At 40.0% G+C, this 24244-nt stretch overlaps 1 long non-coding RNA gene across 1 annotated transcript; it reads right to left on the bottom strand.

Moving 5' to 3' along the window:
- Positions 1-17951: 17951 nt before the first annotated feature.
- On the bottom strand, positions 17952-23885 carry LOC121072420. The gene is made up of 3 exons (XR_005821200.1): positions 23664-23885; positions 22329-22467; positions 17952-20739 (listed from the first exon to the last, which is right to left on the bottom strand). It is a non-coding gene; the product is annotated as an uncharacterized LOC121072420 (long non-coding RNA).
- Between the last annotated feature and the right edge of the window lie 359 nt (positions 23886-24244).

The following is a 24244-nucleotide window of genomic DNA, read 5'->3' as shown; positions in this document are numbered from 1 at the left end:
AAGTCTTAAATATCTTAAGACCTGAATTTATAGTGCCTTCACATGCAAAACTCACAGTGATCAACATGATTTTCTCTTAGTATATCATACTAGTAAATGTCTGAAACAAAGCTTGAATGAATGATATTAAAAGGATCTCAAAAACATTATCTTTCTTAATATAGATCTATTTCTTTAAATACATGTAAAGGATGGAAAAAAATCCTACTGTAATCAGTCCAGTGACTCCAAATGATAGGATTCAAGGTCATTTCAAGCCTGCTTTGATGACACAGAAGTGCTTAAATTAATATGTCTTGAGTTTTCAAAACATGTTTGGGAACATGCATTTTGGAGCACTGAGTTTGGTTTCCACTGCACATTTTTGGGGTACACTTCATGTTCCAATCATAAACCAACATATACGCAACCAACGGACAGGAAAGTGAAAAGTAAGGGCAATGATACAGCTGTAAAAACTCAAAGGTAGAATGCAGATGGAAAGTTGGGGAAGAGAAAAATGTGAAATAAAGCTTACGTTCCTTAAGCAAAATAAACCAGAATCAAACGTATTAGAAAATGAACTCTGACTCATTTTTCAGCACAGACAGCACACCAAATTGAGTCCTACTGAGAATAAAGAAGGTTACAAGGAAATAGAAAATAGCATGTAGTGAAGTCTAGTTTTGTGTTAGGGCAAAATATGTATTTCTGTTTGGTCTGAGTTATTTTATTAATATACATTTATCAGTAGTAGATCAGTTATTTCATGCCAGAAAAGCACAAAAAGCACTATAATCCTTTTTATGCTTGTCAGTGACTTCAGTTCTCTATGATGGATAGGCGTGTTTTATACATTCATTTAATTATCTTCACTTTCAGATAGACAGATGCTAATCTCAAACATCTTAACGTACATTGGAAACTTACTTATTCTCCTCTCACTAGCCCTCTCTCTTAAGAATGTATTCCTTAAAACATCACAACCTCTCTTCATTTTCACAGAAGATCTAACAACACAGTGCACCAACAATATCAGCAAAAAAAAAAGAAAAAAATACTTGGCAAAAAATAATATTGTGTTATTGATAGCCCATCTCTCTTTTGTTTGTTTTCTATATTTAAGATGTAAACTGCTTGGTGATGTCTCTGTTCTACACTTGAATGCCTCATGGCTACTAAATTGATTCCTGGAAACTTCCACAGTGCAACTATCTGCCTCCTATCCTGTAAAGTAATTTGCTGAATTATACCAATATGATAAACGATTTTTACAGATCATAACCTTTCCTATTTGGCTTTCTTACTCTTTGATTTACTAAAAAAAAAAAAAATTCCGAAAGGTTTTGTGGGTTCTGGTGGGATACTGCAAGAGATCGTTTTCAGAAAGTACAGAGTGTCTAACCTTTGGAAATCAAGTCTCTCTGAAGTGTCTTCAGCTTAGCATCCAAGAGTGGAGGAGTCCATCCATACTCATTAGGCATTTTTTTAATCTTGATCTATGCATCTTCTGATTTTTTCCAATATGCTTAGGAAAGTAACTTCTGATCTATGCTAATTATTTTCCTTTTTTGTTGTAATATAACTAAAAATTAACAGTAAAAATAAATCACTACATTATTGCTGAGAAAAGTGCAGGCACCACACATATTTCTAACAATCTATAAATGCATTCCTACAAACTTGTTTATTGGATAAGTCTGGCCATAAATTGGCCAGGACACAGACCTTTATATGAAAAAAGCAGAACATAGAACAAAAATGTTATAAGTCCATAGTATTAGATTTAAAGTAAAGTAACCACAAACTCCTAAACATGTATCCCAAAACTCACAATCTTTATAATGAAAGGAAAAGACCACATCATATAACTGTCTTAGCCAGGCAATTCGGCATTTAACTTGTTTATTTTTCAGTTAAACAAAATCCAAATATCTCTAGGGAAGACAATGCTAATAACAAACATAACCACATAAGCTTTGTATATGAAATTCAATTTTAGCTTTAGTAGGGCCTGTCAAATTGGAAATTGTAGTAAAAAGCCAATAAACCTTAATCAAATTCTATCACACAGAGAGATTGGGCATTTTGTTTTTACCCAGTTTGCTCCAGAATTTCTGGTCTGATTGTGAGTCCTATAATGCTCGCATATTCCTTTGATATTTTTCTTAGCTTTTCAAGTAATCTACTGTATTTTTTTAATAAGAAAATTCCATATCACTAGAAGAAGCCCTGCTTAATGGACACATATGAAGACACCAATGAATGTTTGCCTTTTGTTTTTGTGGTGAAGTTGAGAGTCGTGAGTGCTATCCTTTCCCCACTGAAGGGACTACCACCCATTCCCCTAAGACCATAACCATCTTTCACGTGGAATATTCATCTACAGTCTGCTGATTTTAAATTTCTCCTGAAAACACTTCTTTAGCATTACTTACAAAAGTATGTGCATTGACATCTATTGATTCATTATTTTCTATGTAAAATAATTCTTTGCTTTTTCATGCTGTGCTCAACTACTTGTATTACACTGCAATCATCTTTCTTTCTTCAACAGGTACTTCCCTTAATTTTGAATTTACAGCTTCTCTATTCTTTGATCGCTGCATGAAATTAGACCCTAATCCTTCATCAGAGACTAAATGGGATGTCTGTGTGCTTTCCCAAAACATTATTGGGGTTCTGCACAGTTGTGGGCATCCAGGCATAATGCAGGGCTGAGACCTGAGGCTGTAAAATTCCTTCATCAGTAATACGTCTTCTACCTACCAGAGCAGTTGTAAAGCACATCCTGGGTGCCATCAAGACAGAAACATCCAGTTAAACCTGCCAATTAAAAGGTGATGGATAGGCCTTGTTCTGCCTTTCCATTTGGTTTCTCCAGTGCTGTGCAGTGACTACATTTCTGCTGCTTTCAGTAGCCCCACTCACCTTCACACCCATGTTTAGTGAAGTATGGTGCTGGAGACATGGCTGCCCATGCCAGGCAGCGCAGCCCCAGCGGTGGGCCTGGTCCCTCGGGGTGCTCAGAGTCCATCTGCAGGGTGTTCCTGCTCCTGGCAGCTGTCTCTCAAGGGGAAATACAACAGTACAAACCACACATTTTCTGTGCCTACTCCATCTCATGCTGCTGTGACACAGATCTCATGGGTTACTTGGCAATTTTAATCTCTTCTTTCTGCTCTTGCCCTTCACAATTTTTGCAGACAAGCAGGTTGCAGAAAAAGTATATGGTTTTTATTTATTTATTTATCATTTCTTCTGTATTATCTGAGCTGTGCATTGGTCCAGGAGATTGTTCTCTTTATCTAATTTTTTAACACCTATGCCTTCAAATGTGACAGCTTGAGTTGGATGCCACACTGGAGAAATCCCACACATTCTGACTTTTACGTAAGATTAGACTATATAAAGATTGAAGAGAGGCAGTTAGAACTGAAAATGTAAAGCATGTCAAATATGGTAGGCTCATCTTCTCTAAAGACATGCTTGGGTGTTCAAATGTTTCTTCACTATCCCATTGCTACACTGAAAGTATTTTCAGTGATTTATTTAAAACATATTACATACAGTTTTATATTTTGAGATAAATTCTGTCTTCAGATGAACACAACCAGATCTGACTTCAGCAGCATTTTGTGCAAGGACATCTACGTGCTCTGTACTAGATCTGTGCTAGAGGACAAAGCTGCTGTCTAGACAGACGTCATGGAAAAATGCTCCATAAGCTTCAAGAAAGAGCAGCAAGGCAAAAGCTAGCAGCACCCTGATCCTTTATGCCAGACCTCAGACAGGAGAAAGGGCACGTCACTGGTGCTCACGACAGTCACAGCACTCACAATTTCCAACTATTTTCATTTGTGAAAAAGTCTGTGTCCTGTCTACTTGCAGCTCCACCAAGCAGCAGTTCCTTCAGCTCCTATTACAGCTCCCAGAACATTAACTCCAAACGACCACAAAAGCAGACAGCCCAACAGGAGGATCAGAGGTGGGAACCCCTCCATGCACAGCACCAAAACCGCACCAGTGCCCTCAGCACCCATCACCCACATGGGGCCTGAGCTGGACTTTCCTGTTGTGATCAAATACCATAAGGGAGATGCTCATTCTCTGTATGCAAAGTCACACTTGTCTTGATTTCAGAGGTGGGCGTGTTATGAGGAGCTGATAACTGGTTTGTCGTATTTTTTAAATCTTTGTCTTTGAAATGAGAATTCAGTGATCCATCCAGCTGCACATAATTAAGAGCAGCAGCTCAGCATAATAGGGTGAGGAACTTTTAATAGGTGTTTATAGGTTGAAATCATCAACCTCTCTTTTAAATAAAAGAAACAGTAGAAGAAATAGTAAGTGCTAAAAGATGACTCAGAATTCAGAGTGCCCTTTAAAGAGCAAGATCTGTTATCCTCCAAGCTTCGGAATGCCAGACCTTCAGAAGACCTGCAGGTTTCAGTATCACTAATAAGGAGAGTGGGAAGCTACTTTTAAAAAACTTACTCAAAAACAAAGAAAAAAAAAGTTGCATTAGCATTTCTTAGCTGCTTGGAAGGTTAAAAAACATTCCAGCAAAAGGGTCTAGATTGAGGTATGCAAGGCAAAAAACAAATATTTCTCCATAAAATGGCTACACTAGCATAAAGAGAAATACTTAGTAGGCTTAAGGTGGGAATTTAGGGAATAGTTTTTTGTTTTTTGTTTTTTTTAAACAGGAAATACTGTTTAGGCATTTTATATAGGGGGTTCTGCATTTGTGAAGGGATAATTTGCTCTAAAATATGTGGGCAACCAGCCTAAATTCTCTAATTGAGTAGTTTGCTTATAACCCCAGGCCATTAGGTGAATGTAAACTATTACAGGCTTAGTAAGAAAATAGTCCCATTAGGATTTTTGTATTTGTATGTGGTTGTGGGTTAGTACGACTGTTTCCAAAATGATGGATTAATGAAAAGGTCTTTTTTTCTGAGTTAGAAAAGATCTGCTTTGAAATACCCAAACTCAAATTAAGCTGAAGTGTTCTTTTTTTTTTTTTTTTTTCTGACACAAAATACCAGATCAAGGTTTAACTATAAGTTTCAATGTGAGTTTTCTGGGATAAATTTTCAAAATAAATATTCCCACAGAAATACATAGTTCATTTTTTGCTTCATATTTCATAAAATCCCTTTAATTTTTAATGCCAGCTAGTAATGCAATTAAAATGTCCTCTGTCCTATAAGAAAACAATGGTCTTTCAAGAAATGTACTTAGCCTTCATGCTTTGTACATGTACTTCAGGTGCTTATGTTAAGATATCACACAGGCTGTTTTGTAGACTCATATTTCTATGAGGAAGGAGACAACTTTATATGCAGCTTCTTTTATACCGCTAGTATTAAATCTTGTACTTTTCTCTACACAATATCTCTCTTAGCTGAATAGTCTATTGCTTTTCCTGTTCCCAGGCAAATTTTAGTCTATCACATTTTATTTTTCATGGCTGCTGTATGTACATGATATGGTAAGGTATTAAGAAGAGGAAACATATCTTTAATTAAAAGTCATAGGAATAAATGACCTACATATAAACACATGAGAAGCCAGCCCTAAATTCACTGATAGTTTCCAGCACCCAGCCTCCCTCCCACAAAACCTGAGAACCACGAGTTATGAGGAACTCTGAAATCTATGAAGTGAGCAAAGTGCTGCAATAGCTCTGGTGCAAAAGAACGTAAAGAAAAAATCCTTCTGTCAATGGCACCTAAACCACAGAGGAGAGATGTGAGCTCTGGGCAGGCAGTTCTCTGCATGAAGTGAAGGAGAGGAGCAAGTAGAGCTCAGCATCCCCTGGACCCTGGAAAGTATTCATCTAGCAAAAGAAGTGCCACATCTGAAACCTGACAGAGTTGTCATGTAAATTGAAAATGTTGTTGATGTAATAGGGACTGGAAGGTTTAAAGGAGACGAGCAGAGATCATTCTGCATCCAGGACAACTAAAACTGAAGCAAAACATTGAAAAAGAAAGCTACACGTTGAAAAAAAAAAAAAGTTATTGTAGCACACAAATAATCAGATTGCTCGGGGGATTAAAGGGAATAACCCCAAGAGCGGCTTCCTATAGAATTAAGAAACCATGTAAAGGAGATTTATTAAAATAGAATGGCCACATGGCTTGTTCTGCTTCTCTTATAATGTCAAAAGCTTGTAAATTGTTGCTGTTTGCCCATTATTTCAGCAATATAAAGGACTTTGTTCAATAAGTAAGAGAATGATAAATAGGAGATCCCTGTTTGGAGGATTTAACAAAGCTAAAAGCACAGTGAAACCAGTAAAATAAAGCACAAATAAGAAGGTAAGCATACAATAAGGAGGCCTTAGAAGGCCTTGTTTTCTTTTTTTTTTTTTTTTTTTTTACCTTGGGAAAAAAAATCCATTTTTCATTAATGTAATAGCTTAACACTTGGTGCTGAAATTTTCAGGCCTTGGTCAGAGGCAGATACACAGGCATTGCGTATGAACAGTGCAAGCCTGAACATCAGAGACAATGGACAATCAGGTCTTCTAGGAGGTGTTAGAAACCTTAGCTGTAAGGAGTACTATTTGCAGTACTTAAAATGAAGATTGAAACTCATGTGCAGATGGCTTGATGGTTGTAACTATACAAATTCAGGTGCTTTCCTGGAGTTGTGAATTAATTTTCAGCTGTTCATTTGTGTTTCCTCTTCTGCCATTGTGTTCCTGGCAAGCTTAGCCTTCAGCTCCAATTTAGGCTCCAGATTATGCCATAGACCAATAGTGCTCATGCTGTAGGTTGTCTCTCCTGAAGAAATTAGAAACCAGCCCTGAACGTGGAATATAACTGAACATTGAACCCTGAATGTAAAAACAAATGAAAGTTTTACTGACTTCACCAAACACCACCGCACTTCCTGCTGTACAAAGAGCCAGCGCGGGTACTGGCTCTTTGCAAGAAGGCTGCTGCTCTGACGAGGCTGAGCTCCTGCTTAAGAGCACTCACACTCTTCCCAGAAGAAAAAGCCGGCTGTGAGCCCTTAGTGTGTTCAGTGCCACTAGTATTGAATTCCCTGGGCTCTGGTTCTTCCCACCCAGTGTCCAGCCTTGAAAAACAAGCTCTACAATGATACAGGAATGTCTCAGTGTCCATACACATGGCACAGATGTCTTCCTTACTCAGTTATGCTACCACCACCTTTCCTGATCCCCACTTTGCCATACACAGCCTGGCTGTCTCTCAAGTCAGCAGTAACACACTGCAGCCTTGAAAATATGGGGCAGGAGGGGAGTTCTGCAGATGCTACAGTGCTTAGGCAAATTCTCCTTGGCCGCATTCACATCCTCCTTTCTGTTTGCTCTCTTGACTATCCTTCTAGGAATGTTTGCAAAACAGGGAATCAGAAGTAAACATTGCAAAATGCATGCAGTCTGTCTGTGTGAGGGTCATGTTTCATAAGCAGACACCTGAAAATTTTCTAAGGGACTTTAATTGCGCAAGAAGTCTGAATCAAAGAGTTATAACAAAACAGCCTTGGAAAGTAAATATCATGAAGCAAGATATAATAGAGGCACTGGAGACTACATTTTGTCAAGAAAATAAATGGATATTTATTACCTTCAGAAGTTTTGTGAAGGAACTCCAGATGCTGAATACTTCTGAAAACCAAACCTTTTTTCACTGTGAAAAGATGGAGCTAGTTGCCTTCAATCACAATTTTTTTCTGATTCACTCCATAGCATTTCTCAGCAAAGAGACTACCCAGGAAAAGCTCTGAAGAAAGTAACAGTCAGCTGTTAATAATTTTTCAGTATAAGAAAGATTTGGCCAAGTAATTATGTGGAAAGGAAGAGGATTTCATGAGCAAGTAATTTTTTAAATGAATCCTCCTTTCTATTCCTACAGAATTCCAAACTATCTTTCCCCTTTCCAGCTTCTCCATAACCTCGCTGTGCAGGGGTTTGGGATGAGCTTCATCTCCAGTGTCAGTGGAGGAGCCTGCAGAGTGAAGCTGCTTTTCTGGTCCTGAATGGGGAGCTCTGCCTGGCCGCAGGAGGAACGTGCTTCACAGGACGTACTGCCTTCCAGCAACTGGGAATGCTCTCAGTGATGCATCCCATCTGCTGCTGTCCATCCACGGTCATGTTCCGCTCTTAATCTCTTCTTAGACCTTTTGACTTTACATCTTAGTGTTATAGCAGCTTTAAACTGTTCTCTGCGATTATGTTAGGAGTACAGTGAATTCACAAGAGATTGGATTTTAAAAGTACAGGCTGGACATAAACTTTACCTACTATGCAGTTGTATCATGGATACATGAACTGTATCTAGCTTAAACCCGGGGAAGAAAGCCCCAGGATCAAAGCCAGACCTTGTAGACATATTTAATTATGTATTACTGGTAAAGCAATAAAAGCTTACAATATGGTCTCTATTCACAAAAAGGACATTGTTTTGTCATGTTCTTCTTGTAAATTCCTTAAGCATGACTCAAAGTGTCATTTTACATGAGATTCATAAAGACAAATGTCAGTTCTACATGGGTGTACCAATGTGTTACAGAATTTAATCAAAAGCAAATGTGTACGTTGAAATCGTATGTGTCATTAAGAGCATTTTTGCCCATAAATTGGAACTCCTATTATGGTCAACAGACTGAACTCCTATGCAATAAAGCTGCACTAGGCCTTCTGCATTTCCTGAAAAAGTATACCAAATCATTTCTAAACGCAGTTATTAAACAAAATGTTCTCTAAGGGAACTATTATCTCAGGGAAGTACTTTGGGAAGAGTCTCCATTCTTTGCATTCCCGCTTCCGTTTCGAGTATTGTCATAGAAAAAGTCTTGAACAATGCATGGCGCTACAGAATGTCCTAAGAGGGTTGAGTTTGGGTGTTTATGGGAAAAAGAAAGTTAAAGTACCCAGAGGGTCAGAAATTTCTGCTGAAAGACTGGGAGACATCTTAGTGGGAAAGAGTAGGACAGCAAAATGAAGATGGGTAGATGTTAAAGTGCTGGGAAGTAGAACACTGATGACACGCAGAATATTAATTTTCATAACTGTCGTAACAAGTCATCAATGCATCACAACTGTGTTAGAGAAGATAATAGAAAGCTCACTTTTCTATGCTGACTTATGGCAGCGCAGAATGTTGATAAGCCAGAATCTTTAAAAATTTGAATTACAGTCACACTAATGGTCAAAGATGAACTTACAGGAAATAGGGATGCTGAGATAATTCTTGATGTGGCATATTTAATCTTCCATCCCATTGTGGCTATGTACCAAAGCACACATAGCTGTACATCACTTAATTTCAGTTAGCAAGTAGACACACATAAACCAGAATTTACAGTTAAAGGGATAACAGTGAGTAAATAACACTCAGATGAAGATTACAATGAAGCAATAAGCAGCTGAAAGACAAAAGGACCCAGGGCGTGTCTAGATTTTAATGGATAGTTAGAAAATCTAAAAATACTGCTCACACAGCCAGGAAGCAAACTGATAACATACATTCAAAAAACAAAGACAATCACACATTACTGCTGTTTTGTAAAATACTTTTTCAAACACCCATTCCACAAATGTTGACTCCGCAAATGAAACCAAGAGTTTGTCTTCCGTAAAAGAGATAGCTAGTAAAATCAGTTTTAAAATATTATTAATACTAATGATCTGCATTTGATTCTTTAAGAGCAAAACATATTCAAAGCTCGATTCTTAATTCTGACATACATACATCTCAGTTGATTCCACTATAAAATCTTTTATTGCAAAACTGGGTGAAAGTCAGATTCTTGGTTTGCACTTGCTATTTCTGTTCATGTCTTATAATTGCTCGGGGGAATTTGACGCTGAAATTATCTTCTCCAGCAGCTTTCCCACACACAGGCGTGTCCTACTGGGGTGGAATATTTGTCCCCCAGGAAAATGCCATAGGGCTCATATTCCCTTTACATGCCACCATCCTCCTTGTCCCGCCGTTCCATTTCCCTTGTCTCCCACCATGTGCCTTTCCCCAGACTTTCAGGGTAATTGACAGGAACTATAAGGAGGAGGAAACATTTCAGTCAGGGATAGTCATCTTCCATTCATACAAAAAATATCCACATTCAGAAGACTTTTTTCATTGATGGAGATGAAGATGGGACCTTGCTCAAGAACAGTAATTCCGTGGTGCCCAAGAGGGGTTTGAACTGGTTCCCCATTTACCCACTGAAGACTGTTTCTTGCTTTGCATACAGCTGTTGCCAGCAGTTAGTTTTCTTTCCCAGCTTTGGTTCTCCACACTGGATAACTGGAGTCTGGGCTTTGTGCTGACTCTTCCTACACTTCTTAAACCACCCTCCCTTTCTCCAACACGACGCATCTCCCTCACTGGTACATCAGCACTGCTGCCCTGACAGACAGGTGTGTGACTAAGTATTCCACTGTTCCCCGGTTAAAAATTCAAGGCAGAATTTCATCTGCAGCCATGTGCTCTTGCACCAATGTGGTGTGCATCCATGGATGCAGCCAGCACCAAAGAGGAGCCAGGTCACGGTACGGCAAAGGCACGAGGTGGCTCACGCTGGGGGCTCTGATTTGATGGACTTCTGCATGTGTTGTAGGGATAGATGTTGCTGTAACTGCACAGAACAGGGTGGTATTTTACCTTTCCTTTTAGAGAATTGTCGCATATAAATCATGAGTGGTTTTTTTTCAGCCTTTTTCTTCTCTTTTTTCCCTCCAGCCTGAGTTAGAATTCAGTTCAGGTAAATGTAAATTATCCCACAGAAAACTAAATATAACAGCTACCAAGGGAGATTAGATGACATTGTATGATGTTTTTGTAAGTTGCAATTAGACAGCCAGCAGATTCACTTGTAAATACCAGCCTTTAAAGGATAAAAACTCAGTGAATGCTGCTTTCAGTAAAGTACACTGGGAAAAAAAAATAAAGATAAAAAGAAAAAAAGAAAAAAAATGTTTACCAATTTTGCTAGAAAATAAATTTTAATTCCAATTTCATCATATTTGCAACCAATGTATGAATGCAGCTTTTTAGGAAACACTAAGAGTTCTTTTTTCCTTGAGCTGAAAGAAATTATCAAAATAGTATGATCAACAAATGAAATCTTCAAGGAGATTTTGCACAAAAAAAAAGTATATTTTCTGACCAATATACACAACTTATCCCCTACTTTTTACTGTTAAGATTATTTGGAAAAAAATGTTTAGGACATTTACCAAGAAAAAGTACAGACCCTTTGGGATTCAAAAGATTAGGGCTTGGTTTCTGGTTTGATTGTTGAATATCCATGTCCTTGGCTATTTACTCAATGCCTGTCTATGGATTTCCATTTTTCAGATAAGGGTAATGCAACTTGTCTCTTTCACAACAGTACTCTGAGAATTTATAATTTTCCAGAGTTAGTTTTATATCTTCAGCTGAAGAGCTGCATAAAGAAAGAATAGATTCTGTTCAAAAAAAAAAAATTCCTGCTTATTTCACTGAAATCACAGGAAATTTAGGGGGCTTCAGAAGTGTGATACTGTAATTAAAATGTATTAAGTAATGTATTGCATAGCTTCAGCTGAGAGAAGAGAAATGGTAAGAAATGGAGACATCAAGTTTTTATACAATTATTTTAATAGTAAGTATAATAAAAGAAAAAAAAGCTCCTGAAACATGTTATAGACATGGAGACTAATTTGCATATGTGAGGAAGGGCTGACATTCTGCATAGCAAAAGGAATTATGATTCTCCTAGCCAGCCTCGCAGGATAACTGAGTTCTGAATTTCACAGTAACATTTCTTATTCTTTAAGGACTCTGCTCTGTTTTGATTTTTCCGTTCTGCGTGATTATTCTTTGTGCTGTAGGCACACAATGTGTCCTAAGAATGGTGAATCCCCAGTGAGTGGTTCTGTCCCACCAACAGAAGAAGCAGTCCCCCGAAAGCCATAAGTGCCCTGAATCCCACAAGCAGCCCAGTCAGACCTTCAGCAACACAGCTGGCTCTTTGCTTCTTGATCTGGGAGTCACAAACATGTGTCAGGGCATCTCTGGCATCTGTTATTTCCATACTGCTCAATGGGGCAGTATGGAAATATGTCTTCAGGGGCTACTAATGGAAAAGGGGGTTTTGATACAGAAATCTGGAAAGTTACTCGTTCAATACTAAGGTAAAATCATTCTAACAAGTGGAGTTCAAAGTACTAGGCTGTATCCTTTATATTTTTTTGAGACCGTGTCAAGGCAAAGCGTGGTGGCAGTGGTCTTGATTCAGCCAGCAAGACAGTTTTATCTAGCCTTTAGAAATATCAGCTAATGAGAAGTCCAGTCTGCCCTTAGGGGCAAGGGGGCAGAGGCAAACAAAGTTACACGGTCCCTTGCAGTGCAGCGCTGCTCTGTTTCCATCTCCAGATTCCAGTTTGAGTAACAAGGGCTGCTGAAAATGTGTAAATTGGCCACCCTTTTAACGACAGGTTGCATTTTAATACAAATTTTAGGAAATGCAAATTCTACTCAGAATGCTAGGGTATCATTTGGACTTAATTTAACAGCCAGATTTTATAGAGATAAAACAATGAAATGGCAGAAAACATAAACATATGATGGTAGAGTAACTGAAGGTATCCTATCAAAAGATGTCAAGATAAAACAGTCTTGTCTTTGTGACAATATGAAGTTTGATACTGAAACAAGGTCAGTATAAGCTTTAAACAAGAAGAGAATGACAGACTTAAACAATAAAATTTGAGACAGACCTGTCAATACTTAGAAATTATTTTGCATTTATTCTGATCTTTCTCAGAACTATACTACTAGACATATAAAATATTACTTAAGACATCTTTCCACAAAAGAAAAAAAAACTGTAAATGAAGGCTCTTGCAGCAACTATCAACCAGATTGTTTTGCACAATCTGCAACGCAGGAGCCAAATATGTGTTTGACACTCCTCAGCAAGGAGAGGGTACTATTTAAGTCTACAAAATACTTTTTATTACCACATTTTTCAACTATACCTGAGGTCTTTACATCTAAGGCTACAAACAACATCTCATAGGGAAGCAATGCATTTTTAATAACCCAGAGCACCTGCATGCACACACACACACCAGTAAAGTTGCACCTATTTTTTAAAAGCCTTATCATGTCAAACAGTTGAGGCTTTTCCCTGTTCTCTTCCATATCACTCTCTTCAAAACCAGCTCTGATGAAACCCTTCTCTTCTGCTTGCCCCAGGACTGGGAACACAACTTCCTCTACACTGACTGGAAATCTTGAGAATGCAGTGTTTGCAAGAGTGACCAAGCTACACAGCACCAGCAAGAAACGCACTGGAGTTTTAAAACACAGTTATAATGGTTTCTCTGCATATCTCTTCTGGGTATCATAAATTTCTCTCATTTACTGTACAGGCAATCCCATGAACTCTCAGCTGGGGTGCGCAGCATCACCCAAACAGTAAATGAGAGAAGTTTATAACACACAAAAGGGACGGGTAGGGGAGCAGTTATAAATGTATGCTAGCAGTGTGAGAACCTGGTGGAAGAAACTGTAAACTAGTTTCCAACCTGCTATAACATTGGTTTAACAGTCAGAAGAAAAAGCTTTATTATTTAGGCAAAGTTTAATATAAAGTTTATATTAAAGCTCTGTTTAAATAATAAAACGTTCTCTTCTGATTGTTAAATCTACATGAACGATGACTGAGAAATGTTTTCATGCTCCTGCATTGGCCTGCCACCTGCCAGTGTCACAGATGACTTTACTTTTCAGCAAGATGGCAACCATTAGCACTTGGCTGAAAAATATCAACTGTAATGAAAAATGCATGACGGAATCCCACAACAAGCAATAGCATGTACCGCTGACAAAATATTTATTTTTCCCTGAATTATTTAAATACTGGTTTAGCTGTGTTGATTTTGAGGCCATCTCTCACTTACTTTGAGTGGGATGACTTGACTAGCAGAACATCAAAGTTCCTTCTTTAAGGAGATGGAGGCTCGCCCAGGGAGCAGCATGCTGTACCGACAACGCCATAATATAATCCCTTCATTTCTCTAAGAAAATATTTCACTTCAGTAAACAGAGAAAAGGTTTCTGATAAAAGAACTTGAGAGAAAAGCCCCTACAGCTCTGAAGAATCCCTAAAAGCTTCTCCACCCGCCAGCAGCTGCCACCTGCATCAGCAAGTATCACAAACAGGTGGTGCCAGTACCTGTCAGCTGCCCCTTATATATTTCAGCAGCTTCCTACTTCTGCTAGCTCTAGTTCAGTCCCATGGGCTGAAAACCTGTTTGTAGGTGGTGTGCAGGAAGGTATTGTCCAGGTTAGTTCATCTGGAAGGAATCCAGGTGCGTTCTGAGGTTAGTCTGCAAAGGGAAGCCAAGCACAAAGAGGGAGGCAATTGGAATATTCTCTGCAGAACCATGCTAAGCTAAAACCCTACAGCAGACACACCCACATAATTAATCAAACTAATTTTGTCCTCCGTCAAATCAATCTCAATGCACGTCCATCACCTGGTCTGTAATGACTGTCGGACTGTAGCCCGCTGGCCACCCAGAGATCCTTCACCTCCATGGTCAGGTACCCAGACTGCCACTAGAGGAACTCTGGAGCCAGCTGTTGTCCCAAATCTTTGGTTATCCATCCACAACTGCAGCTTGTGTGTTTCATCCAACGCTTAGTTAGGTAATACTGAGGCACTTCTACCTATTCTCTCAGGTGTAACAAGACAACCCAGAGACTTGCTATCATTTCTGCTCACTGCATCAGTGAGGTGAGCACTCAAACAGCCCAGTCCCAGTAGTTCTGCTCTGCATCCACACTGAAATCTGTGTGGAAAACATGAACCAGGGATGACCAAAAAATAATCAAAAACTAATAGAAACACCATACCTTGGGAAACAGAATGAATTGACCTGTCTAATATGTCAGACAAGATGGCAACTCAATTATATTATTTAAAGTAAGTCTAAGGGAGACAGTGAGGACCACTGCAGAGTACTTCATCTGGCAGAGAAAAACAAAGATCTAAAAACACCACCAATTTCAAGGAAATGTCTAAAATGCAAACAAATGGAGGCACTCTTGAGCTAGCTTTAAAATCCTTGGGCTCGGATGTTGTTGGCAGCATAAACAGGGCAGCAGGGTGTTGAGTGTGGCGTAACATCACTCCATGGCGTATTTACTGAAGTTTTTTGGATGGCTCCTGTAATCCACACCCAGCACCGCACTGTTCCAGCTACACCCCCAGTTTATTTAAAGGTCATTAGAGTGTGACTGTATGAGCTGCAGACAGAGCAGTGCTATGGGCCTTGGCTCCAAGGAGGGTGAAGAGTGGGAGGATGCTGTTTGTGTTTTTATTCATGCCATACAGCTGTAATGAGTCACTCTGATTGTCCAGGGTGAGAGACACATTGCAACATGTTGTCTCCGCTCATTACAGGGCTAGTTATAATGAGACTTTAAAAGGCTATAATCAGAGGATTGCTAATAGACCTGGGTGATTTTTTTCCCTGACAGATCTTTCTGTAGGTCAAGTGCTGATGCTGTTGGAAAGTCAAGCACAGATCTAAATATTTTTTCTATAATGAAAAGTTGGCTGAAACAGTCACCTGTTTTTCTAGTGAATCCTTTTTTCTTTATATGTGGAAGGGCAGCTGTAATAGACTAAGAAGTAAATAATAATAATTTTATTCAGCTTGTTAGTCTGACCAGTGAGAGCATTAAAATGTTACAAGAGGTGCAAGAAAAGGAACAGAGTTCAGGCCCAAACACAGAACATGGTCTAAACAAAGCTTTGTACAAAGGTACAAAGTATTCTGAGTAATTCATTTCTTGCACAGTTTCCTTCACTACTGCTGTCACCACTGCCCCAGGTGCTGCACTTAGCATCCCAGTCAGGCAGTGGGTCATAAATTTCATAAAACCTCTCCAGCATCTCAGAAATTGCACTTGCTGACAACACACTTGATTTTGATCCCAGGTCTGAGGTAGAGGCAGTGGGACATCCAGCAGAGCAAAATTTCATCCCATTTAGTGCTGCACAAGGAGTCCATGGCAAACCCCACCTGCATTATTTCTCCAACATATGGCCGCACTTGCTAAATTCATTCTTCTGCAATATCATCTCTGGCTAGTTTTGAAAGTAGCTGTTCACAGATAGCTGGAGAACATCTATCAAACCAAACTGAAGTAACAATTTACCTTCTTTTCCTCTAATTGAGAAGTATTTTCAACTTGTAGTCGAAGGCACTTTTCCTGGTGGGTACAGTAACGGAATAGAAATTTTCCAGAGGCTCTTTTACTAGTTGTGTCTTGTTCCTGCCTTCCAAAATCCAAACAGGAGATAACTGTTATAGAAGATCTTTTAGAAAAGATAAGTGACATTCTAGATCCATAGGGAAACTTCCTCAAAGCATGCGCAATAACATTTGTGTGAGAGCAGAATGACTACACAAATGCTGTGATATTTCTCAAAGATAGGGGGTGAATTCTCTGAACATTTTATTACCCAAAATGGATTGTTATCAGTAACCACTTTCAAACATTCAGCACTCAGCTGAAATATAAGGATCATAATTTGGAAAAGCTTCCTGCTGAGATTTGCACACTGCTTTACAAGAGAAAATAACAATTTATTCTTCGGTAGGTTGACAACAGGCTGATGAAAAGGGTATTTGCATGCCTTATTTCCTATAGGGCAGGAAGGGCTTTTACCTGGAGTGCTGAGGGACATTGGCACTGCTGAGAGTGGTGAGAGCAGGGGAGAAGGTCAACACCGCTCTCCAAAGTAGTTAGGGAGCAACAATTTCAGAACAGAGGGAAAGACATAACATACCTGAATGGGGTAGCAGGCAGCCCCCAGCAAGTGCCAAGGTGGAAAAGACACTGCATGTTCTCTCCTCGGAATGCAGTGTAATGGTGTGGAATACCATGAATTGACCTGTCTAATATGTCAGACAAAATGGCAACTCGATTATATTATTTAAAGTATAATATACCATGACCTGAATCCCTGCCACTGCCCTTTTTAAGCCTCTACCCTTTTTAGCTCTGTTGGACTGCAAGGTGGATATAGAGAACAGTACAGATTTAATTGCAGAATACATAAAAAAGGTGCTCCTCCACTGACCTTATGAGTGTGTTTAGGATCTGCCAACACATTTGTCTATGTGGAAGAAACATCCTTTGACCACTGCTTTAAGACAGATCTCTGTCCAAAGACAATATGTGACAACCATCTGCAATTAAACAGAAGAATCTTCCAAGCTATTGAGGTAATTTTTTTCACCTACTAATCACCTAGATTTCCTGTTGCATGAAAAGTCTGCAAGCATTCTTCCGTAGGAGTGGAGAAAGATCACAATAAATATTTGCAAGCTTTTGAAGCTAAACCTTTCCTACAAACCAGCATCTTTCTTCCTCAGCATCTGTAAAGCTTATTTCTGAGGTTAATTAAACAATTCTGATCTCATTTCAACTATGTCCATGCATGGAGCTAATGTTAAACAACATAGTCAATGTAGCTGCTAGTAGCAGCCCAGGATAAGCCTATGAGGACATCGTCCAAAGGTCTATCAGAAGAAATCTACTAGGAAATGATATAGAAGAAAAGATAGAGACAAATAGAGATGTAGATGGAGATAAGTTTTCACCCAAACCTGGCTCCCAAAAAGTCATAATCTGACCAAAACTGGGCTGTGGAACCTGTATGCATATTCAGCTATTCATGCAGGACATCCAGCATTCACAGATTCACCAAAGATTTATGAAAACTTAAATGAAATTATTCATTTACAGACCAATTACATAGATATATCTGCACAACGATATATTTTTTCTTCATAAATGTAAATAATAGTCTATAAATTGGTATGTGAACTGAGATTAAGATAGTGAAATCTAAATGCAATTTTAACTAAAAATGATCTTTATTTCAGTTAAACTCATGTTTAGTTTCAAGACCTGATACAGAAGGTGCTTATACAGAATATGAGAAAGCACTGCGACACATGGTAGCTTATGGCAGGCCACTCACCGGAATAAAAACCATCACACTCTGGTTTTATCATCCAGATTGTACTATCCAAGTTGTAACATGCACAGACAAAAACGTATGATTTCCATCTTTTTAATAAGAAGCGTGTCGTGTATGTTAACCTCAGGTGTTTTTTGGATACGGCCTTTGCACAGCACTGACCCTACCGAAAGTGAAGCACTACATACTGCAGAGTCACGCTCCTGTGCTCCTCAACAACAGACAGAGTTAAATACTAGATAAACACCCGAGGAAGAGAAATAGACATGACAAAGTGCTGTTACCCTAGGAGCAAGATGTAGCAATACATACAGGTCAAGTAGATAGTAGATCTCAGCTACATTATTTGTGATTGCAACAATCATAAACAGGATAGGAGAAATGGTGAAATATATATATCTGTCTTTCTGATGCTGCATAAAACTGACATCTTGCCCATTTCTTGACATTAAAGATCCTGCTGCTAAGTCTGTCTTTTTTTTTTTCCCACAGAAAAAGTGCTATTTTTCATGGAGCAAAAATGGTAAATTTCAGGAAGTAACACTGCATTTTGTAAACAGATATTTTAAGAGGCATTGTCAACCAAATAATGCTTTATAAGGCTCTAGAAATGATTCAGTGCATGTCAGAAACATAACTTTTATTCACTTCTAGCTTACTGAAATTTTACTATTCTCTCTGTGAAGTTCAGTATCTGCAAGTGTGACTCAGGAATCCTTTCTCCTACTTTTTCCTTCTCATTCACGTTTCTGAATGGATTAGTCCCCTTAAAATTGTTTAGGACTCTGCCATGACAAACAGACCATGAAGATCAACAAGGACAGGAAGGATGATAAAAAATAAGACCCTCTTTCCATAAAGAAAATTATTTTTTTCTCAAAAACATCAAAACCCTTCAAACCAAACAGTCTTCTCCATTCCCACTCTTCCTCTGCTTTATCTTAAAATTGTCTGGTATGAATTCCTAGGATATTCATAATTCCATACATCTGTTTAGATAATGGGTCATAGGCGACTCTGTAAAGTTAATATAAATAAGCACAGAGAAGTGTAATCAGATCAGGTACTAAAATACAAGACTCCATTCTCTTGCCTACTTTGCTTTATCTGAAGCTGAAAATTCACTGAGTGGTAGCATTTACCTCTCTCAAGCATTTTCTATACATGTATAGGAAGTGACAAACTGGCAGAAATGTGAATTTCACATCTTTGACAGAATTTTTTTAACCAGTAAACTCATAAGAGTAATGAAAGTGTTACAGTCTTTCTAATGGCAATTGCCCAAACCCCAAGAGCTGGACAAACCCCAAGAGTTGGAATGACACCTCTGATGCATACCAATTTCTGCTTTCCAAATCTTAAATCTGAACGGATAAAATGATCTCTGGGTTATGTTTGGAATAGTTGTGTGGTGTGGCTGGGGACTGATCAACATTGCAGTGTAGCCAAAAGTAAATCTGGGAGACACTGAAGCTAATGCAATGTGCCTGTTGATCTGTGTGTAGGCTATGCCGCAGATTTCAGTTAGTCTTTTGACCATATTCCCTTCTCATATACACATAAGCTTTGAGGCCTTTATGCTTCCTTCTAAAAATGTCTTGTTTCTTCCCAAATGATAATCATGCTTTCTTCTGGTGTTTATGTTTCCCTGGTTTGGGCAGTAAAATGAAACTTGTGGAACATAAAAAGCAACCCCTCTGACCAAAACCCAGAAAAATCAATCCACTATACATTCACTGTATCCCAACATTGGGAAAAGAGATGAACAAAGAAAAAGTCATCGGAAATGGGATTGCTCAATGTCATGCAAGAGCTGAGTGTCTCAGCATGCCTTTTGACACCATGTGAGTTGTGACAACCTACATCTTCCCTGAACACCTTTACCAGAGCTCCACATATGGAAGAACAGATCTACAAAGAGGGCTCCCCAAGTTAATAGCTTGTGTCATGAACAGCGTGGCCTTAATTTTGTACAAAATGAAGTATTTGTAAATCTGTTACTTGTTAGGACTTGCTTCTGCCAGGTTCCTAGTGAAAAACCCATAGTGACAACAAGTAAGCCTATGGCAAAGTGAAATAGTAGGCTGTGCTTTGCTTATTTACTTGTATTAACAAGACCACTCAGGTCTCTCAAAAGTATAAACTCTGTATTTTGCATGCTTTTGAAGAAGTTGTATTGTTCCCAGTCTTCCCTTCTTTCCCCAGGCCTGGATGCCTCATCCCCAGGTCATTTCTTCTCTTTAACCTCCTCTGAGGCACAACCAGATTTCTGGTAAATGGCAAGCAGTAACTAGCAAAAAAGCAACTTGACTTTCTTCTTCGATCAAATCATGTAATCCCATTGTCTGATTCCATGGTCTGAATCAAATTCCAGAGACTTCACTGAATTTCAGATCAAGCCCACGGTGAATACCTGGGACAACCGAATGGTCTAAGCTCTGACAATCCGTGGGAAGAGTGGCAGTCTGTGATAGCGCTGGGGAAACAGGAACAGAAGGGGTCAGGGTTGGCAGAAATATTGAGACTTTCCTTTTCAACAGACTCACTTCCTAATCTAACAAGTTCTTCTCCTGTTAGCAAGTAGCAGTAGAAGCTGATGGCAGTACGTAAGCCGCTTCCTTCTGCTTGCAGAAGTCTTGAAACAAAAGCAGCCTTCTGCTGCAGTGCATCCCTCACAGGTCCACCCAGCATGGTTCCAGGTACTGACGGATCCTGAGGTTTCTGTGGGAAGGAGAGGTCATTTACTGATTATTTAATCTAGAAAACTGGATGCAAACAGCTATTTCCAAAGCTGGTTGAAAAGTCAAGCATTCAGAACTTGGGAACTGGGAGTTTCAGAGTGACTTTATACAGCCTTATCTCACCTTCCTCTGCCAGGTATGGTTGTACTATGATGCAGACATGGAGGATAAAATCCTAATCTTTGTTGCTGCATGAAAGGCTGATACAAGTTCATCTGAAAGTGACTCAGGACTGCATAGTGAAAATCTGATATTGACAAAAGCCAGCCATTTGTTGGAAAAGTTAAATGATACTGGAAATGCTTTGTGAAACAAGAGAAGGAATGGTTTCATGGGATAGATGAACACTGCCTTCAACAGCATAATTCAAGCTCTGCCCTGCTACAGAACTTCCGTGAAATGCTAGGCACAACATTTAAATTCAGCTTTTCATAATTGGCTACAAACTGTATTTTCCATGTTAAGGGTTCCAAATCACTTTCAACATCTTGTTTTGCAAAGCAATGAGAATATAAGGTTGCTAAATATACTAGAATTATCAGCTCAATATTATCCGTGGGACACACAAAATGAGTGCAGATTTCACTTCTCTCTGAACTTTAGGGCCTCAGTTATACAATGGAGCTAAATCCTCACTTTATAGTCATTCTGAAAGTTGATTTGTTTATGTTTGAGGGGTACAGTACGACGGGAATGAGGAGAATCACAGATAGTCCAGCAAGAAAATTAACAAATCTGTGTTTAACTGAGGGGTGAAATCATCCATGAGAAATACAGCTGATGGCCCTGCCCTGGCAAGATAACAGCACAGCCTCACACAGACGACTAGCGGGTGATCACCAGCTCCCCATGCCTGGGTGAGACAGGCCTACAGCAAATGTCACCAGTTTATGATGCAAACATCAGCGTGGGTGATTCATAACTTTCTGCTTTTTTCTGCAAGCTTCTCCTTCCTTTTGCAGTACGCTACAGCTTGAAAATTCTCCCAGCTCTCATTGCCTGGTCACCGCTTCAGTTTCACCAATGTGGGGCCAAGACATTTTTTCGGTATTTACTCAGTAAAGTAAACATGATCAGAAATGTCTATCAAATATTTAAAATCCCGGTGTGGTCCAGAGGATTTTAGAATGGTTTTTGAAATGCTTTAAAAATCTGACGTACAGAACTAGTTAAAATCCTCGTCAGAAAATTAAGAAGATTGCCTGAAGGAGTGTGCCCTGGATCTCTGATAGCAAAAGAAATGAATTCCAGACTGCTTCTCCACCTGTGTTAGTGTTTTGTATGGAAAAATAAACTGCTTTGAAAAATGTATAGGGAAGCAGGAAATCTGGAGTCTAAAATATGGCAACATACACAAACCCTTGCTTTATAATTGTGTGCACTGTAGACCATCTGTTTAGCAGTTAAATACACTCCCATTTAAATGAGTAAGTACATTTAATGGACGAAGTATTAAGATCACTGAGGGGTGAAGTTTTATATTTGCAGTGTGTAAATGCCAGAGTGGAACCACTTGTACATTCTCAATACTACACACCTTTAAAATAACTAAGAAAAATGACTACTTACCTGCTGCATACCAAAAACTGGCTCCTTTTAGGGAAATCACTACAAACTGGAATAGATTGAATTGAAAGCCTGATGGTCTCACGGCCTCCATTCCAGAAGTATAAATCAGGCTGCAGCTCAGCTACTGCTGTTGTGAACTCTTTAAACACACAGAAAGTGGAAAATACGGAAGTGGATGATTTAACGACTTTGAGTATTCATTGTCATCTCAATCATCTTTTAACTAAGACAAGAGCAGAGAGATATTTCCTAAACACCTTAACTAATCAGTTGTCAGTGCTTAAACAACAATTACTTTCAAAAAAAAAAAGGGGTGGGGGGAAATTAGCTGATATGATTAAGCCATATGGCTAATATAATTGATTTGTTCAGATTTTTAACAATTATGAAAAACAAAGCCAGAGCAGCAGCGTAATATAATTTACAGATTTAACTGGAGGTGATATGTTTTATTTAGTTCGACAACGAATCGCATCTTCCTGGTGCCTAAACTGAAATATAATGAGGGAAAGGCCACGCTGGGTCCTAAGCATACCTGACCCGGGGAAAACTGATTTTCTGAGACTGGGGGCGGAAAAGTCCCCGGCTGTGAGCGGGGAGCCTGGGGCAGAGCCGGCCGCGGCGGAGCACGCTGGGTGCCCCCGGGGGGGGCAAGACGGGGACCGGTGGCAGCCCCCCGCCTGCAGGGACCCGCCCGGTGGCAGCTCGGCTCTCCGAAGGGGCAGGAAGGCTGAGCGGGGGCAGGCTGTGCTAGCCAAGGGCTACCCGGCTTGCTCCGGACCGCCTTTCTGAGCGCTCTTTGAATTGCTCCTGAAACTTTGATTCGATCCGTAATTTTTAAGACTTGCTCACTGTCAAACCGAGGCGGTATTCCCTTCTGGTTGACTCGCACTCAGCAAAACAGACCGGAGCCATAATAAATCTGCGCTGGAAAATGTATTTGTTTATGTTTCTCTGCTCTGAAGTTTTCAGTCCCTCTCTTAGTTGTCTTGAGGATGCGTTTGTCCGCCGCCTGATTACTGCTGCGTGGAGGTTTCTCAAAATGGGCTGAGAACGACAATTTTGAGCCTGAGCTAGCGAAAGACAGGAGATTTGGGGAAAAGGAACGCTTCGTTTTTCTGGCCCGTTCCGCGGGCTGCGAAGATGAGCGTGGAAAAGGCGTCCCAGCACCTGGCTGGTGCGTGCCAAGGGCAGGGGCTGCACCCCGCTCGGAGCACCCCACAGCACCCCACAAACGCCTCTGCTCCACAGCACGGAACCCAGGGTGCCCTTAGCCTTAGGACAAGGCTTCTTTGCCAGCTTGTTTTCTCGTACAAAACTGATCCTGATGCCCACCTTGCGCTGGAGGATAGAGTTCAGCCTCCGAATGCCATGAGAAGTTCAATTCAATTAAGTAAAAGCCTCATTTGCGTAGTCTGGAAACTATAGACATGGCTTAACTGATCACTTCACTCCTGTGAAATTCGCTCCCATTGCTAATAAGCGCAGGTCTCATTAAGGTGCTCCGAACGGAGTTTTAATAATGTGTTAATAATCCCTGCCCGTTGGTCAGGGAACGAAGGGCTAGGAGCGCAGCTGGGGCGGGCGGCAGGAGCCCACCTTGCTCCGGGCACCGGGGGTTGGGGCAGCCCCCCCGGGACCGGGCTGCCTCGGGTCGCGCCCCCCCCGGGCAGCCCCTCCCGGTGCCCGGTAGGGTAAGGGGCCAGCGGCACCGCCAGGCAGCGGGCCGGGGGCCGCCGGTAATTAGAGGCTGCCCGGGGATGATTGCCTTTAGCTGCCCGTGATTAATGATTTATCAGGAACTTAGTTTCACTCGCTCAGCCCCAATAGGCTGCACAAGGCCTTCAGAGACCGCTTTTCTAGCTGTAAAATTGACTTCCCTACCTCGCCTCTTTGGCTCGTTACTATTATCATCT

Source organism: Cygnus olor, chromosome 6 (assembly GCF_009769625.2).
Source record: "Cygnus olor isolate bCygOlo1 chromosome 6, bCygOlo1.pri.v2, whole genome shotgun sequence".
Lineage (NCBI taxonomy): Eukaryota > Metazoa > Chordata > Aves > Anseriformes > Anatidae > Cygnus > Cygnus olor.
The sequence above is the reverse complement of the archived record's forward strand: the minus strand, read 5'-3'. Positions and strand labels throughout refer to the sequence as shown.